A 19,804-nucleotide genomic window follows, 5' to 3' on the forward strand; every position below is an offset into this window, starting at 1 on the left:
CAGGGAGCGGCTGTGTGACGTCAGCGGGGATCCAGGGTCCAGGGAGCGGCTGTGTGACGTCAGCGGGGATCCAGAGTCCAGGGAGCGGCTGTGTGACGTCAGCGGGGACCCAGGGTCCAGGGAGCGGCTGTGTGACGTCAGCGGGGATCCAGAGTCCAGGGAGCGGCTGTGTGACGTCAGCGGGGATCCAGAGTCCAGGGAGCGGCTGTGTGACGTCAGCGGGGACCCAGGGTCCAGGGAGCGGCTGTGTGACGTCAGCGGGGACCCGGAGTTCAGGGAGCGGCTGTGTGACGTCAGCGGGGACCCAGGGTCCAGGGAGCGGCTGTGTGACGTCAGCGGGGACCCAGGGTCCAGGGAGCGGCTGTGTGACGTCAGCGGGTCTGAAGACGGCTCGGTGCAGAGCTGCTCCACTTTATTCTCCTCCAGGTCTCTCTCTCCGCCCGCCTGGGGGTTCTCCTGCAGGGAACCAAACACGCATGTTTTTTTATAAATTAAATACAGTGTTTAGAAGACACAGGGATTATTGTATAAATCAGGTTTTTGGGGAAAGAAAAGGTACATTATTGAGTTACGGTTGATCAGATTATGGAATTCGTTAATTGGATAACTCGAAACAAGGAGATAATGGCATGATTTTGCACGTGTTGAAATAATGGTTGATAGCGTTGATCTACGAATTCCAATCTGGCTTCAGAACGTCCCACTCCACTGACACATGCCTTCTCTATTTGAACGACCACATCAAACAAGAGGTGGATGCGGGCAAATACTGCGGCATGGTCATGCTGGACCTACAAAAGGCCTTCGACACTGTCAATCACACCATTCTGATTGACAAGCTAAAAGCAATTGGTTTTGATAGTCTATCAGTGAGCTGGATACAATCCTACCTGGAGGGGAGAGAACAGATGGTGGAGGTAAACGGTACTCTATCCCCCCGCCTGAATATTTTCGGCAACCAACTTGTGTTTAGTGTTTCTCTGATTGGCCACTACGCCCATGTGACCGCGGCAGCGCGAGAGAGCTGCAGCGTGGAAATAGGCTGTCTATTGCCATTCTCTAAGACAAACTCTAACCTTAACCAGCTCCTTAACAGCGCCTAAACTTAACCCTTCTAACCTTAACCAACTCCGAAACAATGCCTAACCTTAACCTTAACCAACTCCGAAACAATGCTTAAAGTTAACATGCCTAAACTTAACCTGCGAAAGAATGCATGTTAAAAAAAATAAATAAAAAAATTGAAGGGAATCGAACTTGTCACCAACAGACCGCAGAATCCACAGCAAGGCAGCGCTGCCAGTTGAGCTAGATGTCGATGGTAAAAAAGGGGGGATTACTGCTACATAATGCTGCCGCGGGGGCGTGGCTAGACGCAAGTTGGGCGTGGCTAGACACAAGTTGGTTGCCTTTAATATTTAGGCATCCCCCCCCCCATCACAGTAAGCTGTGGTGTTCCACAAGGAAGCATACTAGGACTGCTACTGTTCCTAATTTATGCAAATGACATGTCGTCAGCTTGTGACTGCAACTTGTTCCTGTTTGTGGACGACTCAGCCCTGCTGGTCTCTGACAAGAACAAGTTACAGGTTGAAAAAACCCTCAGCTCAGAACTCGGCAGAATCTGCGCATGGCTCGCTGATAACAAACTATCATTACACATGGCCAAAACAGAGTCAATTCTCTTCGGTTCAAATAACAAACTCAGCAAGACCGACGGCTTCTCAGTTACAGTGGGTGACAATATTGTCACAAGGAAAGATGAAATTACCTACCTGGGTTCCATGAATGAATGAATGAATGAATGAATGAATGAATGAATGAAAACTTTATTTAACAGATTGCAGAATGGGTACAATACAGTACGGCTCAATACATACAATTGTTAAGGGGATGCAGACCTGAGAAAGACGTTTGTCTTGTTTCCATCAGGGTCCCCCATTTTCAATTCATATAGACATTTATGACATACATAACATACATGACATTTATGGCATAGGGACATATAGGTATTTAGTACTGATACATTTGTGACATAGGCGGTATTCAAATATACAGTACTGTTACCCCTAGATCCTGACAGAGTATATACATATGATGGGGAGGGGACTGTACATTAGGAGGGGGTGGGTGGGTGGGAGGGGAATATACATACGGCGGGGAGGGAATATATACATGCGGTGGGGAGGAGACTGTCTATTAGGAGGTGGTGGGGGTTTTGGGCATTTACGGTGGCCAGTTTCGAATTGCAGCCTCCCGTAGGTGATCTTTAAGGGCGGTTTTGAATGTGGGCAGGGATTCACATTCCTTTACAGCTTTGGGTAGGGCGTTCCACATTGTTGTGGCATAATTGCGAAACGTGTTTAGTCCCTTGTTTGAGCCGAATCTGGGTTTAACATGATTTGTTGAGCTTCCTCTGGTGTAGTGGTTGTGGTATTCACTGACCTTTGGGAAGTATTTTGACATGTACATGGGCACCCCGGTCGTATAGTGTATCTTGTAGACCAGGCCCATTGCAAGTTGCTGTACTCTGTCGTCTACTCTAAGCCATCCTAGGTTGGCAAAGTGGGCAGGGGTGAGGTGGGTTCTGGGGTTCAGGTCAAGTAGTAGTCTGACCAGTTTGTTTTGTGATGTTTGTAATTTTGTTTTAAGCGCCTTTGAGGTGCTTTGGTACCATGAGGTGCACGCATAGTCATAGTACCCTTGAATGAGTGCTCCTGCCAGAGTCCTCAGGGTATTCTTGTTTACCAGAGAGGAGATCCGGTACAAGAATCTAGTTCGTTGGTTGACTTTTTTTATTACATTGGATGCCATTTTGTCACAGGAAAGATTTGCCTCTAGGATGGAACCCAGGTAGGTAATTTCGTCTTTCCTTGTGACAATATTGTCACCCACTGTAACTGAGAAGCCGTCGGTCTTGCTGAGTTTGTTATTTGAACCGAAGAGAATGGACTCTGTTTTGCCCATGTGTAATGATAGTTTGTTATCAGCGAGCCATATGCAGATTTTGCCTAGTTCCGTGCTGAGGGTTTTTTCAACCTGCAATTTGTTCTTGTCAGAGACCAGCAGGGCTGAGTCGTCCGCAAACAGGAACAAGTTGCAGTCACAGGCTGACGACATGTCATTTGCATAAATTAGGAAGAGTAGCGGTCCTAGTATGCTTCCTTGTGGAACACCACAGCTCACTGTGAGGGGGGGGGATAGAGTACCGTTTACCTCCTTTAACTCCTAGAGGCTAATCTCTCCTGTGACAAAATGGCATCCAATGTAATAAAAAAAGTCAACCAACGAACTCGATTCTTGTACTGGATCTCCTCTCTGGTAAACAAGAATACCCTGAAGACTCTGGCAGGAGCACTCATTCAAGGGTACTACGACTATGCTTGCACCTCATGGTACCAAAGCACCTCAAAGGTGCTAAAAACAAAATTACAAACATCTCAAAACAAACTGGTCAGACTACTGCTTGACCTTACTCCTAGAACCCACCTCACCCCTGCCCACTTTGACAACCTAGGATGGCTTAGAGTAGACGACAGAGTACAGCAACTTGCAATGGGCCTGGTCTACAAGATACACTACAAGACCAAGGTACCCATGTACATGTCAAAATACTTCCCAAAGGTCAGTGAATACCACGATCACAACACCAGAGGGAGCTCCACAAATCATGTTAAACCCAGATTCGGCTCAAACAAGGGACTAAACATGTTTCGCAATTATGCCACATCAATGTGGAACGCCCTACCCAAAACTGTAAAGGAATGTGAATCACTACCCACTTTCAAAACCACTCTCAAGGGACACCTACGGGAGACTGCAATTCGAAACTGGCCCCTGTAAATGTCCTAACCCAACCCCCTCCAATGTACAGTAATTTACCTAGTATGGTTGTCAATATTCCAATGTACAATTGTGCTTGTTTGTACAGTGTGTCCCCCCCCCCCCAATGTACAGTTTTGCTTGTTTATACAGTGTTTCCCCCCCCCCCCACTTCTAATGTAAATTACCCAGTATGGTTGTCAATATCCCAATGTACCCAACCCCCCCCACACAACCCCACCCAACCTCCTCCAATGTACAGTTTCTACGTCAAATGTATATACTCCCTTTTCTTGACTCTTTTTGTATCACAAACAGTACTGTATTTGCAAATCTGGTATGTCATAAATGTATAGATGTAGCAGTAGGCCTACTGTCTATCTGTATGTCATGTATGTCATATATGTCCTGATGAATTGAAAATGGGGGACCCTGATGTAAACAAGACGAAAGTCTTTCTCTGGTCTGCATCCCCTTAACAATTGTGTGTATTGAGCTGTACTGTATTGTACCCATTCTGCAATCTGTTAATAAAGTTTTCAATCAATCAATCAATCAATCATGCAAATGGTTATCTTCTAATCTATCAAAAAACAACAACATATATAACAGATTTGCAAATACAGTACTGTTTGTGATACAAAAAGTGTCCAGAAAAAGAGTGTATATACATTTAACGTTACATGGTAACGTTATCTAACTGCATTTAGAATCTAACAAGCTATTAACTTATGATAAACATTAACTAAAGATTGCTACATAAAATACCACTATTGACTACATCCATGAGTGGTCTGCTAATGCGTTAAAATGTAAAAAATGCAGTAAGTAAGTAAAGTAAACTTACGAGCGAGTACAGTTTCTACGCCAAATGTATATACACTCCTTTTCTGGACACTTTTGTATCACAAACAGTACTGTATTTGCAAATCTGATATGTCATAAATGTATAGATGTAGCAGTACTGTCTATCTGTATGTCATGTATGTCATATATTATGATGAATTGAAAATGGGGGACCCTGATGTAAACAAGACGAAAGTCTTTATCTGGTCTGCATCCCCTTAACAATTGTATGTATTGAGCTGTACTGTACTGTACCCATTCTGCAATCTGTTAATAAACTTTTCAATCAATCAATCAATCAATGCCGCCTCGGCAACAATGAAATGAATGGCGATGAGCTGAAAGCTTGAACTACGGACCCCCCCTGAGCGCTTTACTTCCGCATTCCACGATAACAACACAAGCTGATGGGAGTGTCTTAACTTTCTCTCTCTACGGCTTTGTTTGGTAGAAGAAGGCATTCAGTCTCCGGCGTCACAGGAGACACTCACTCACGGCTGGAGGGAGAATCAGAAGCAGAAGATATCACATCGCCGCTCAACCTTACGCCAAAAGTACACAGGTAAATCAAACGGGGCTTTTGTTTGACTAACTAACACTGAATATTAAATTGTGACTGTAAAATGTGCTCTGCTAGCTCTGTTAGCTCTGCTGGCTCTGCTGGCTAACTGTTAGCTCTGTTAGCCGGGAGACCAGCAGACGCCGGTGGGCTAAGTGAGATGGACCTGCCGGGTCAGGAATATACCAACACGCGTTCTCAGTTTATAGCTAACGTTACCTCAAGTCGGTTAAATGTTTGACGAATGCAAGCAAACCGTAATCTTAACAGCCGTTAGCACGTTAGCTACTAGCTAAGCCAGTGAGCAACCACCGTGGAAATGGAGTTCGAAATATTAGCTGAGCCCGCCAGCTAGCGTGCTAACGTCGACTACCAGCGTATTGTTATCGTTTGAACTTTGGATGCAACACACCTCCGTCTGTTATAATAACGTGATGTATAAACGCTATAGATGTTCACTTTCCACAACGGTACGTACTTGTCTTTAGTATAGAATAACGGTTAGCTCCTGTACTGTAGCCGCACGAGGGCGGCTGTTAGCTAAGTAAGCTAGCTAGCTAACACGAGCTAAATGTGTGCAGCTGGAGTTGATTGATTGAAAAGTTTATTAACAGATTGCAGAATGGGTACAGTACAGTACAGCTCAATACATACAATTGTTAAGGGGATGCAGACCAGAGAAAGACTTTCGACTTGTTTACATCAGGGTCCCCCATTTTCAATTCATCATAACATATATGACATACATGACATACAGATAGACAGTACTGCTACATCTATACATTTATGACATATCAGATTTGCAAATACAGTACTGTTTGTGATACAAAAGTGTCCAGAAAAGGAGTGTATATACATTTGGCATAGAAACTGTACATTGGAGGAGGTTGGTTGGGTGGGGTTGGGTGGGTTGGGTGAGGGCTGTACATTGGAGGTGGGGGGGGGGGGGGGGGTTGGGAAGGGGACACACACACATTTTACACTGTACATTGGAATATTGACAAAGCCTTACTTGGTCATTTACTGTACAACTAGGTTAGGACATTTGTAGGGGCCAGTTTCGAATTGCAGTCTCACGTAGGTGTTTTTTGAGTGTTTTTGAAGGTGGGTAGTGATTCACATTCCTTTACAGCTTTAGGCAGGGCGTTCCACATTGATGTGGCATAATTGCGAAACGTGTTTAGTCCCTTGTTTGATCCGAATCTGGGTTTTACATGATTTGTGGAGCTCCCTCTGGTGTTGTGATCGTGGTATTCACTGACCTTTGGGAAGTATTTTGACATGTACATGGGTACCTTGGTCGCGTAGTGTATCTTGTAGACCAGGCCCATTGCAAGTTGCTGTACTCTGTCGTCTACTCTAAGCCATCCTAGGTTGTCAAAGTGGGCAGGGGTGAGGTGGGTTCTAGGAGTCAGGTCAAGTAGTAGTCTGACTAGCTTGTTTTGAGATGTTTGTAATTTGTTTTTTAGTGCCTTTGAGGTGCTTTGGTACCATGAGGTGCAAGCATAGTCGTGGTACCCTTGAATGAGTGCTCCTGCTAGAGTCTTCAGGGTATTCTTGTTTACCAGAGCGGAGATCCGGTACAAGAATCGCGTTCGTTGGTTGACTTTTTTTATTACATTGGATGCCATTTTGTCACAGGAAAGATTAGCCTCTGTAACCGAGAAGCCGTCGGTCTTGCTGAGTTTGTTATTTGAACCGAAGAGAATGGACTCTGTTTTGCCCATGTGTAATGATAGTTTGTTGTCGGCGAGCCATATGCAGATTTTGCCTAGTTCCGAGCTGAGGGCTTTTTCAACCTGTAACTTGTTCTTGTCAGAGACCAGCAGGGCTGAGTCGTCCGCAAACAGGAACAAGTTGCAGTCACAAGCTGACGACATGTCATTTGCATAAATTAGGAATAGTAGCGGTCCTAGTATGCTTCCTTGTGGAACACCACAGCTCACTGTGAGGGGGGGGGGATAGTGTACCGTTTACGTTTACTTCCACCATCTGTTCCCTCCCCTCCAGGTAGGATTGTATCCAGCTCACTGATAAACTATCAAAACCAATTGCTTTTAGCTTGTCAATCAGAATGGTGTGATTGACAGTGTCGAAGGCCTTTTGTAGGTCCAGCATGACCATGCCGCAGTATTTGCCCGCGTCCACCTGTGTGTAGCAGCTGATCGGGAAGTAGATACAACAGTGTTTAGAGTACTGCCATGTTGTAGACAAGTCAGGTCGTTTACTTCTAACATATCCCTTTGATTGATTGAAAAGTGTATTAACAGATTGCAGAATGGGTACAGTACAGCCCAATACATACAATTGTTAAGGGGATGCAGACCAGAGAGACTTTCGTCTTGTTTACATCAGGGTCCCCCATTTTCAATTCATCATATGACACACACGACATACAGATAGACAGTACTGCTACATCTATACATTCATGACATACCAGATTTGCAAATACAGTACTGTTTGTGATCAGGGGAGGAAACTAACTTTTTGGCTTACCAGCCAACTGGCGAGTATCTGATTTTTTTTACCAGACAAACTGATTTTTTACCAGCCAAAAAAAATCGCTAATTGTGATAATTACTTCTTTGTATGTCTTCGTCTAAATTGATTTTCAATCATAGTAATAATCACACCGTGTCTCTACTCTTTAAAATATTTATTAGCATAAAACATTAATAACAGTCTCTACTCTTCACAATATTAGCATAACACATATTAACATGAAAGAGGGATCTATTCTGGACTGGGTTGGGCTGAACTGGGCAGTGAAAGATGCTGGGTTGGACTGGGTTGGGCAGTGAAAGAAAAAAACTGAAGTATGTTGTAGGGCTGGGCGATATGACGATATTATATAAATATCGGGTACAGTTCATTAACGATACACTTTTTTAACGTATTGTGGATATCGTGATGTTTTGCCCAAGAGGATTGTGTCGCGTCAATCTGGTCCACACCCGTTCAAACTTTTGAACAACGCCGCCCCCACACACACTACTGCATCAAAGTTACTAATTATTATTAACAAAGGCATTCGTTTTGTGGCATTAACGTTATATAGTTAGTTACACGTTCAATAACATTAGCGTATTTACCCAAACATAGCAACGTCCGATGACGACATAGATAGCAAGCGTTACTGTTCATATCTCAGCCCGTGCGGAGTTGTGCATGCCCATTCTGCGGTCTGTTAATAAAGTTTTCAATCAGACAGATGTATGGAAAGGCTTTTATTATAACATTCGTTGCAATAAAATCATTATGGCTTGTTTAGTCATGCTGCGGTGCGCTGGTAATCACTCGTCTGCCGCAGGGAGCTGTTGTTGTCGTTGAGCTGAGCTCAGCTCTCGTCAAAATCAATTGCGGAAGTAAAAAACGCATAGAGCTTGCCGATTGGTGCTAAGAACAGCAGGGCGGGTTCAATCGGTGTGACGTAATTGGCAGACTCGACTGTCAATCAAAATTATGCTGTTGCCGGCTGAATGATCGAATGAATGAGAACGTTATTAACGATTGCAGAATGGGTACAATACAGTACAGCTCAATACAACAACAGTGGACTGGGGGATGAAGACCAGAAAAAGACTTTCGGCTTTTTTACATAAGGGTCCTCCATTTTCAATTCATCAAAACATTTAGAGACATACAAATATACAGTAGTTTCATAAAAATGCTAAAATGCTATTTATTGATTGATTGATTGATTGATTTAAAACTTTATTAACATATTGCAGAATGGGTACAGTACAGCTCAATACATACAATTGTTAAGGGGATGCAGACCAGAGAAAGTCTTTCGTCTTGTTTACATCAGGGTCCCCCATTTTCAATTAATCATATTTCATATCTAAATCATATAATATCTCATTGCTAAATATATGCAATATATAATCTAATAATCCAATAATCTAAATCTAATATATAATATAAAAATGCTAAATGCATGGGTATTTTATTTAGTCTTTAATGTTAGCTTGCAAACTCAAATACTGTCTTGGTAAGCCTCATAATGAATTGTTTGGGGAAAAAAATAAAAACATCGTGATGTGTATCGTGTATCGCCGAAAGGTCAGAAAATATCGTGATATCATATTTAGGCCATATCGCCCAGCCCTAGTATGTTGTGAAGTGTATAGATAGATAGATGTGAAATGTATAGATGTAGCAGTACTGTCTATCTGTATGTCGTGTATGTCATATGTTATGATGAATTGAAAATGGGGGACCCTGATGTAAACAAGACGAAAGTCTTTCTCTGGTCTGCATCCCCTTAACAATTGTGTGTATTGAGCCGTACTGTATTGTACCCATTCTGCAATCTGTTAATAAAGTTTTCAATCAGTCAATCAAGTTAACTTTGAACCTCGGTTGTCAAGCCACGTCAATGTTGTGTATGCATCAGAGTGTTCACTGTGCCTTTAAGACGGCACGGTGGCCTTACGACAGTGCTGTGATTCAAGTACCGTCAAGTGTTGTGGTAACGTCAGTTGGGTTGGTCTGCTGTTGTGCTGTCGTGACTGCGATGTGCAAGCCAGGGGCTTTTGAGCATGAAATAAAATGTCTAACCTTACGTCGTAGTCCGGTGCGCAATAGACTAACATACACCTCTGTAATTTAAATGTGTCCTTGCCTTGGACTCGAGAGTTGTACTAGGGTTGGATGCAGTTCCCCGTTGCTCAGTCTGTCTGTTTTCCATCTTCTGTGTTTAACGTTATCTGTTTGCGAGTGCTTCCTTGACTGATGGCCAGTACCACGGGACTTTTATTCAACATTCTATATTTCCGCGGGTTGGCCAGTACTGCAGGAACTTTTATTAAACATTATATATGTCCGCGGGCTGGCCAGTACTGCGGGAACTTTTATTAAACATTATATATGTCCGCGGGTTGGCCAGTACTGCGGGAACTTTTATTAAACATTATATATGTCCGCGGGTTGGCCAGTACTGCGGGAACTTTTATTAAACATTATATATGTCCGCGGGTCTTGTGCAGTGCTCTCGTGGCACTGTCAACTCGCCAGACTGGCGAGTGGTCTTCATGAATCACTCGCCAAACGTAAAAAATACTCGCATTTGGCGAGTAAAGTGGCCTAATTTCCTCCCCTGTTTGTGATACAAAAAGAGTCCAGAAAAGGGAGTATGTACATTTGACGTAAAAACTGTACATTGGAGGGGGTAGTGTGTGGGGGGGGGGGGGGGGGGTTGGTTAGGAGGCGTTGGGGGGGGGGGGGGACACTACAACTGTACAAGCAAAACTGTACATTGGAATATTGACAACCATACTAGGTAATTTACTGTACATTGGAGGTGGTTGGGGGGGGGGGAAACACTGTACAAACAAGCAAAACTGTACATTGGAATATTGACAACCATACTAGGTAAATTACTGTACATTGGAGAGGGTTGGGTTAGGATATTTACAGGGGCCAGTTTCGAATTGCAGTCTCCCGTAGGTGTTCCTTGAGAGTGGTTTTGAAAGTGGGTAGTGATTCACATTCCTTTACAGCTTTAGGTTGGGCGTTCCACATTGATGTGGCATAATTGTGAAAATGTGTTTAGTCCCTTGTTTGAGCCGAATCTGGGTTTAACATGATTTGTGGAGCTCCCTCTGGTGTTGTGATCGTAGTATTCACTGACCTTTGGGAAGTATTTTGACATGTCGTTTCAAGTTTCTTTAATAGTTGTCATACAGAAGTACAGAATACTTTCATACAAAATGCTTCTTACTGTTATGCTCCAGAGACTGTGCTAGACAAGATAGTATCAAATAACATAGTATAGCATGTAAGTTAGTAGTAGAAAATGAGGTCGCAGTGTTCAGTATAGACATATGTACAATGTTCGATGCAGAATAGACGTAACTGAGTTACCATATAATATACAATACTATGCAGTGTACTAATGTACAATATTATATAGTGCAAAGCAGAAATGCAGAAATGGGATGAGGTACAATTTCCAGTAAGGTGTACGAGTTGTAGTGCAATCCTTCATCAATAAATATAAAGTGTGGGGAGTGGGTGCTACAGTGTGTTTGTTTAAAGTGAGTGTGTGCGTGTGGATGTGTGTGCTATGTGCGTTTGATGGTTGTTGTTGTGTAGTGTTCATTGTTCGTTAAGCAGCCTGATGGCCTGGGGATAGAAGCTTCTTCTGAGTCTTTCTGTGCTCGCCTTGAGACTCCGGTATCGCTTGCCTGACCGCAGCAGTTCAAAGAGGCAGTTGTTAGGGTGGCTCAAGTCCTTAATAATTCTCTTAGCCTTCCACCTGCACCGCTTGTTGTAAATGTTCTGGAGGGTGGGGAGCAGGGAGCAAAATTAACTTTTTGACTCACCGGCCAGTGGCGGGTAGATGGGAAGAGTCTACCCGCCAAGCATATTTCTTACCTGCCAACATTTTTTTGATTAAAAAAAAAATATATATATATTTTATATAATTTTTTTTTAAAAATAAAATGTATATTATATAATCATACTTGTAGTTGTATTATCTGCGAGACATCGCCACCACGCAATAAGTCAAAATGCTTGCTATCTGCAAACAGCTCCACTGTCTGTGTGTATACTTGAGTAGCCTCCAGCTCCAGCAACGATTCTCCGGCCCTGCAGCTAGACCCTATATTCAGCTAGACCCTACATTCAGCATGCAAGGATTCTCCGGCGATGCAGCTGGACCCTATTTAACGTTACGGTTCTTTTGTCAAATCACATTCAACATGCCCTCAGCTAGAATACGCATTCAATCAATGTTATAAGACATTGATATCAGGAGCTATCTGTAGCTACTGCTAGCCCGGTAGATAACGTTAAGACAATTTAGTTTACTGGGACAGATGGATCTAACGTGAGCTAGCTAAGCTAGCTAACGAGGGAACGGCGGTATTATGCACTCGTCGACTATTGCTGGAGCATTTGTTGATATCAGCAGCTATCAGTAGCTAGCCAGCTAGATACCGTTAGACAATGCCTCGTCATGTATTAAACTAAAAGTGAATAGTTGACTGGGTCATTGTTTAAACAGTAACGTTAGCTCATGGAGGTCCGATATAGACTAGAGCAGACGGAAGTAAACAAGCCAAATGAGAGCTTCCGATTGGTCATTTGCTTTCTTTCTTGTGAAACCAGTCACGTCACTCTACTGTGATTGGACTGTTGACTTGAGTGCAATGTGGGACTTGTAGTTTTTTAACGATCTCGCGGCGGAGAAAAAAAAGACGAGCGGCTATAATCTGTACTCGCACAAGAGTATCGTTATGAACTACACGCCACACGACGGGCAGCCCTATTAAGTGTCATGCGCCAAAGGTAAAAACAGACCGCCCCTGGCGGGCGGCGGGCTTTAGTTTCGGTCCCTGGTGGGGAGCCCCCCTCCGATTGTGCGTTCGGCTGAACGTGTCACTCTTTGTAGTCTGCTTCGGTCTTGTGCAGTGCTATTCCCAAACCAGGAGGTGATGTTGCCAGTCAGGATGCTCTCTATTGTACATGAGTAGAAGTTCTTAAGGATCTTCTGACTGACTTGGAACTTCCTTAGGCGCCTGAGGAAGTAGAGGCGTTGTCGTGCCTTCTTCACAACACTGTCAATGTGTGTGGTCCATGTCAAGTCCTCGGATATGTAGGCTCCGAGGTACTTAAAGCTGTTGACTCTCTCAACCGGTGCCCCGCACCATCCCGCCAGGACCTTGACCTCTTCCAGGTAGGCCCTCTCGTCGTTGGCAGAGATCAGGCCCACCACCACTGTGTCGTCGGCAAATTTGATGATTGTGTTGCTACTCCGCTGAGCCACACAGTCATGTGTGTACAGGGAGTAGAGGAGGGGACTCAGAACACAGCCCTGGGGGGCCCCTATGTTGAGGGTGATGGATGAGGAGGTGCAGTTGCCTGCTCTCACCACCTGGGGTCTGCCCGTCAGGAAGTCCAAGACCACTGGCAGAGGTCATAGTTCAAGCCCAGGTCCCTGAGCTTGGCTATGAGTTTGGAGGGGACTATGGTATTGAATGCCGAGCTGTAGTCGATGAATAGCATTCTCACATAGTTTCAAGTTTCAAGTTTTCAAGTTTCTTTAATAGTTGTCATTAGGGATGGGTACCTTTCACATTTGTACCGGTACCTGTGAATCGATACCGGTACCCAACGGTACCTTTTTTCGGTACTAAAAAAAAAAAAAAAAAAAAGTAATTTTTTTTTTATTTTTTTTTTATAATAAATAAATGTATTTGTTACTTTATTATTATTTACATCTTACTGATGTAAAGCACTTTGAACTGCAATCCCCTGTATGAAAGGTGCAATACAAATAAAGTTATTATTATTATTTACTTAGAACACACAAGTTAACACAAGTTACACAACACACACGTATCTTTAAATAAATGTTATGTTTATTTAAAAAAATATGTTTAACAAATTAACAATTAAAGGTACACATCTATATATTTAACTTAAAAAAGAAATAAAGGTATTGTATTTTACAAACAAAGTATAAAACAAGGGTAAACAAACCACTCTAGCAGCAATGAACTCTTCTGCTGATCAATAAATACACATCTATATATTTAACTTAAAAAAGAAATAAAGGTATTGTATTTTACAAACAAAGTATAAAACAAGGGTAAACAAACTACTCTAGCACCAATGAACTCTTCTGCTGATCAATAATACACATCTATATATTTAAATAACAAATGAAAGTGTCTGCTGCTGTATTCTAGCAGTTCTTTTTCAAAAATATCAACATGTCCACTCTCTGGTAAGAGCCGAGCGCGCTCCACACTCACTGTGTCCCCGGCTGTGGAGAAGACCCGCTCTGAGGGTGTAGAGGAGGCCTGCACACACAGATATTTTTTTGCCAAGTTGGCCAGCATTGGCATCTGGTCCCTCTTCTGCCACCACCACAGGATAGGGTCTACTGAGCTCAGGACAGTGGGGAAGCTCTGATACACCTGTATCTCTTTCTTGGCCTTTCCAGCGGCTGAGGGGCCACTGGTGTCCACCATCACGGTCTCCAGCAGGGCCTGGTCTTCCTCTTCGAAGATGTCACACAGAGCTGAACGCTTTATCTTTTTTCCCAGTGCAGGGACTGCAGGCTGAAAATAGAAAAAGGCTTCATGATTCATCATTTCATCAAGCATTATTATGTTATTATCAGAACAAGTAGTACACTCTCCATATCTTACATCTGGTGCTGCTGCTGCCCCGTCTTCTGTAGACCCATCCTCCTCCTCCTGCAGCAGGTCTTCTTCTTGCTCCTCCTGCATCACATCCCCACCCTTTAAATAAAGCATACACAATAGCAAATTAAAACAATATGTACTAAGTATAGCATAGAACACATAAGTAAGTCTACTTTAATGATCATGGACAAACCTTGTTTCTGGTTTCCAGCATGACAGCTTCCTTCTCCAAGCGGGTCCAAACAGCCTCATCCTGAACCTTGGCTTTGAATCGAGGATCCAGGGCAGTAGCCTCCTCAAGGAACCGTTGAAGGTCATAATTTCTTTCTTCCTAACGTTTTTAAAAGTTTGGTAATTAATTTTAAATTTGAATAGTTAGCTGGCAGTACAAACACAAGTGATATAACTACTAAATGATTATAAATGAACTACATACTGTGTAGCGTGGGGAGAGGTCTGCCCAGACCTTCTCTTTAATGGCTCTCTTGAAGGCAGAATCGTCTTCCTCCACCTTAAACTTATCCTTGAGTTTGTCCAGGATGGGAAGGATCTGCCCGGCAGTGGCACTCTTGTCAGAGGACACACAGAGTGTACATTTGTAAAGGACCCTCATTGTGTCCATGAAGTCCTCACACCTCCTGATGTCATCATCTGACACTCTCTCCAGTCTGAGAAGAAAAGCACAAGTACAACATGCATGCATATGGTCCATTGGTCTCAGATTAAATATGTAATGGATTTATGTGACCATGGGGTGGCGCTGTTTATATAAGCGCCAGGTACACTGTAGGAGGTATGCTTGAAATGTTTATGGAGCCCAACCCAAGATATTCAGTTTGCACGGTGAAGCAAAATAAATAAAATGTTTGCAAGAAGAGCTGCCTGCATCGTATCATTGGAACACTGACACACAGCGAACGGTTTGGTCAATCATCTATACCTGTCTCTGTCCATTGCCCTCTTCAGCCGTGTGTCCATGGAAGCTGCCTGGATGGCAGGGTATTGCTCAATGAAGCGCTCTATCATCAGGAAGAGGCTGTTCCATCTTGTCCGCACATCTAACACGAGGGCATGTTCTGGAAGGCCTTTAGGAAAACAGACAAAAACAATACATTGCAATTAGCAAACTAAAGACATTATTTGGTTTGACTCCAGTAGAAAATAGTATGAATATATGGAGGAATTGTGTTGGAATTTAAAAACAATACAAATAATTATACAAAAAACAAAAGAAATTGGATAAGTAAATATCCAATGATTTTTTCTTGGATTGACCTTTAACTTACCAAGGAGTCTCTGCTTTTCCTTTAAGACAGGCTTGGCGAGGCTGGCTTTCCTAAGCCACACCACGACGGCCCGTATCCTGGCAGACCATGCGCCAACTGTCTTCAAAGTGTAGAGCTTCTGTGCTGCTACATTTAGAGTGTGGGCAAAACAGCCCATCTTCAACACGTTCAGCCTCTTCACAGCTACATCCATGTTGGCAGCGTTGTCAACTGTGATCGCAACCACTTTGGATTTCACCCCAAAATCAGAGAATTGTGTCAATCTCCTCCGCTACAGCAGGCCCCGTCTGGGAGACATACACTGCACGGGTGTGCAGGACTTTCTCCCTTAGCTCTGCCTCCACGATATAATGTACAGTGGCAGTGAGGTAGTGGTCTTGTGCCACACTGCTCCAACCATCAGCTGTCACGGCAACATGGTCAACTGCCCTCAGTTCCTCCTTCACATTCTCCTTCTCAACAGTATACCAGGCTGGTATCAACGTGTTGGAGAGAAGGTCTCTCGAAGGGGGGGGGGGGGAGTATTTTGGGTTCAGGGTCCTTGTCATCTCCCTAAATAGAATTATGCAAGACAAAATACTATAAATAACTACAATCAGAATTGCAGCCATTTTGTATAAATAAAAAAATACAGGAAAATATTTTAACGGGAGGACGGCGGGAGAGAAGGTTGAAATATTATTGCCAAGTAGTTTTCACATACAACAAGGAGGAATGACCTTTGGTCGTTTTCGGTGCAACATTAGGGGACAGACATTAAAGGCCAACTTGGCACTTGCAGGTTGTATTTTTGTTCAATAAACAATGTGACTAGGCCAACGGTGACTTTCATGAAGAGGGGGGAAAAAATAAATAATTAAATTAGATACCAATGATGTAAACTACCCATAATTGCAGAGTAGGGTTTAACCTGCAAGTTGGCCTTTAACAGACAGATAAATAATACAATAAAGGTGGAGTAAGATCTAATTAAATATGAATTAAGTTAAGCACAATATAATATAATTATGAAATAAAATATAGGCCAGGGCTGCCTGTAACTGTAAATAAAGAGGTTGAATAAAATTATATGGGATATAATTATAAACTAAATTAAATATGCATTAGTAACTATCATTAGTAATTTAGCTTACTCTATTTCATCATGATCAGATCACAAACATAATCACTCATTTACTGGTGTGTGTGATATGTTACCTAAACCACGGGGTATCCACCAATGAGAAGGGCAACATCCCTTTAACGATGAACTCCGTCACTCATCAACTCTCTGGCGGGGAAACCCCGTCATCTGAGCAAGAGTGAAGGGTGTAACAACATCTGCAGATGTCACTGTGACACAAGAGTGGGACAGAGAGCACCTGGTCAATGAAAGCAAGAGTAACACAAATTCCTAATAGTCTTGGCTAGTAAGTTTAGCTAACGTTTTACAAAAACCAAGACAGTGAAAAAAAAAGTTATCTCCAACATCAACGTATCCATAGTACTAACGCTAGCGAATTAATTAATTAATTACCTGACGATGTTGATGCATCAGTGTCGGATGTATCTTCAATGCTGGCTGAAGGCTTGCTGGGTGCTGCTGATGCTGGCTTACTTTTCTTTGCATCAAAGATGCTACAATCTTCAGCTTTCAAATAGATGCCGTGTTTGACCAAATGTTTCCTCAAGTTGCTGGTATTACCCTGCCCTGTTTTGCACGTTGCTTTACAAATGTTGCAGAGAGCATTGTCAGTGTCTATTTTCACAAAGTGTAACCACACTTGCGACCGTTTTCTACTTGCCATATTGCCCCGACTGATTTACCTATAGTCAAATCCTAGGTAAACATGTATTGTGCGCAAGCGCAAATGCGCACATGCCGTGCGGTTTCGTTTAGCGATAAACGAAACATTGACGTCATCGGACTTAACGTATAAAAAAAAGTGTATAAATTTTTTTTTCTTAGAATATTCTTTTTAAAGAATAATAATAAAAATCATTTTTTTTTATATAAAAGTACCGACAACGGTATCTGACGTTACGCGATACTCGGTAGTACCGACGTGTTTCGGTTCGGTACCTCAAAAGAACCGAATTCGGTACCCATCCCTAGTTGTCATACAGAAGTACAGAATACTTTCATACAAAATGCTGTTACGCTCCAGAGACTGTGCTAGACAAGATAGTATCAAATAACATAGTATAGCATGTAATTTAGAAGTAGAAAATGAGGTCAGTGTTCAGTATAGACATATGTTCGATGCAGAATAGACGTAACTGAGTTACCATATAATATACAATACTATGCAGTGTACTAATGTACAGTACTATATAGTGCAAAGCAGAAATGGGATGAGGTACAATTTAGGTACAATTTACAGTAAGGTGTACGAGTTGTAGTGCAATCCTTCATCAATAAATATAAAGTGTGGGGAGTGGGTGCTACAGTGTGTTTGTTTAAAGTGAGTGTGTGCTATAAAGTGTGTGGAGTGGGTGCTACAGTGTGTTTGTTTAAAGTGAGTGTGCGTGTGGATGTGTGTGCTATGTGCGTTTGATGGTTGTTGTTGTGTAGTGTTCATTGTTCGTTCAGCAGCCTGATGGCCTGGGGATAGAAGCTTCTTCTGAGTCTTTCTGTGCTCGCCTTGAGACTCCGGTATCGCTTGCCTGACCGCAGCAGTTCAAAGAGGCAGTTGTTCGGGTGACTGGAGTCTTTAATGATTCTCTTAGCCTTGCCCCTGCAACGCTTGTTGTAAATGTTCTGGAGGGTGGGGAGCCCCCCTCCAATTGTGCGTTCGGCTGAACGTGTCACTCTTTGTAGTCTGCTTCGGTCTTGTGCAGTGCTATTCCCAAACCAGGAGGTGATGTTGCCAGTCAGGATGCTCTCTATTGTACATGAGTAGAAGTTCTTAAGGATCTTCTGACTGACTTGGAACTTCCTTAGGCGCCTGAGGAAGTAGAGGCGTTGTCGTGCCTTCTTCACAACACTGTCAATGTGTGTGGTCCATGTCAAGTCCTCGGATATGTAGGCTCCGAGGTACTTAAAGCTGTTGACTCTCTCAACCGGTGCCCCGTCGATGCTGAGGGGGCTGTAGTCCTTGACCCCCGACCTCCTGAAGTCCACAATCATCTCCTTTGTTTTGCTGACGTTCAGGGAGAGGCTGTTTTCCTGGCACCATCCCGCCAGGACCTTGACCTCTTCCAGGTAGGCCCTCTCGTCGTTGGCAGAGATCAGGCCCACCGGTTCCTAATTGGCCGATGCCTGGAACCGTGTGCCTCCCGTGACTTTCGATTCCCTTATCGCTGCCAGGTTTTCAAAACAACGTTAGCGTTAGCATGTAGCCATGGCAGACTTATTTGATTCCTTAAAGGGGAACTATTTTACTATTTCTTTCACTATTTGGGCACTTTTACACAATTCCTGTGAGTCTATGGAACACCTCTGTAATATATATATTTTTTTTATTCATTGTTTTGTATTTCTAATCAAGTCCTCAAAAACAGCATTTTTCTACCTCAAGATTTCGAGCTGTTTTGAGCCTGGGCTGCAGGGCGGCTCCTAAACCACTGCGGAGCGTCGTCGTCTTATCTCAACATTAACATGCAGCAGTGACTATATGACATCACATATAGGCACATTTTCAAACGACTCAGTTCAGTGAGGGTGAATATTGTGAGAGGAGAATTGGAAGAATGCGCCAATATGAGAATTTTGAGACATAGATCATATTAATATAAGTTCACATAGCTAGGAAACAATGCTAAACACTCAAAAAGGCCATTTATAAGATAGTTCCCCTTTAAGGGCTCGAAATTGCCTGGATTTTGGTAATATGCTCCCGCTGTTTGGCTACTTCTATGTGCAGTGAAAACTACTTGAATGCTTTAGAACTTAGTCATTGATTTAGGTCAGGGTGAGCTAAAATTAGCCGCGGAGCTAACGCTATTTAACGTGAGCTAACGCTATTTAATCAAGCTCACAAAGAGAGATAAACAGCTGACAGCGGATAGTACAGGTACAAATACAATAAAGCAGCAGGTGGGGGCTGTTGTGTAAACCTTGTACTCTTTAGTTCACATATAATAAGAGCCGCAGTGTTTGTTTACAAGTCTACACTGTAAGCCATGGTGGTGCAACATACAAATGT

Source organism: Notolepis coatsorum, assembly GCF_963971535.1.
Source record: "Notolepis coatsorum genome assembly, contig: SUPER_15_unloc_3, whole genome shotgun sequence".
In the NCBI taxonomy this organism is placed as follows: domain Eukaryota; kingdom Metazoa; phylum Chordata; class Actinopteri; order Aulopiformes; family Paralepididae; genus Notolepis; species Notolepis coatsorum.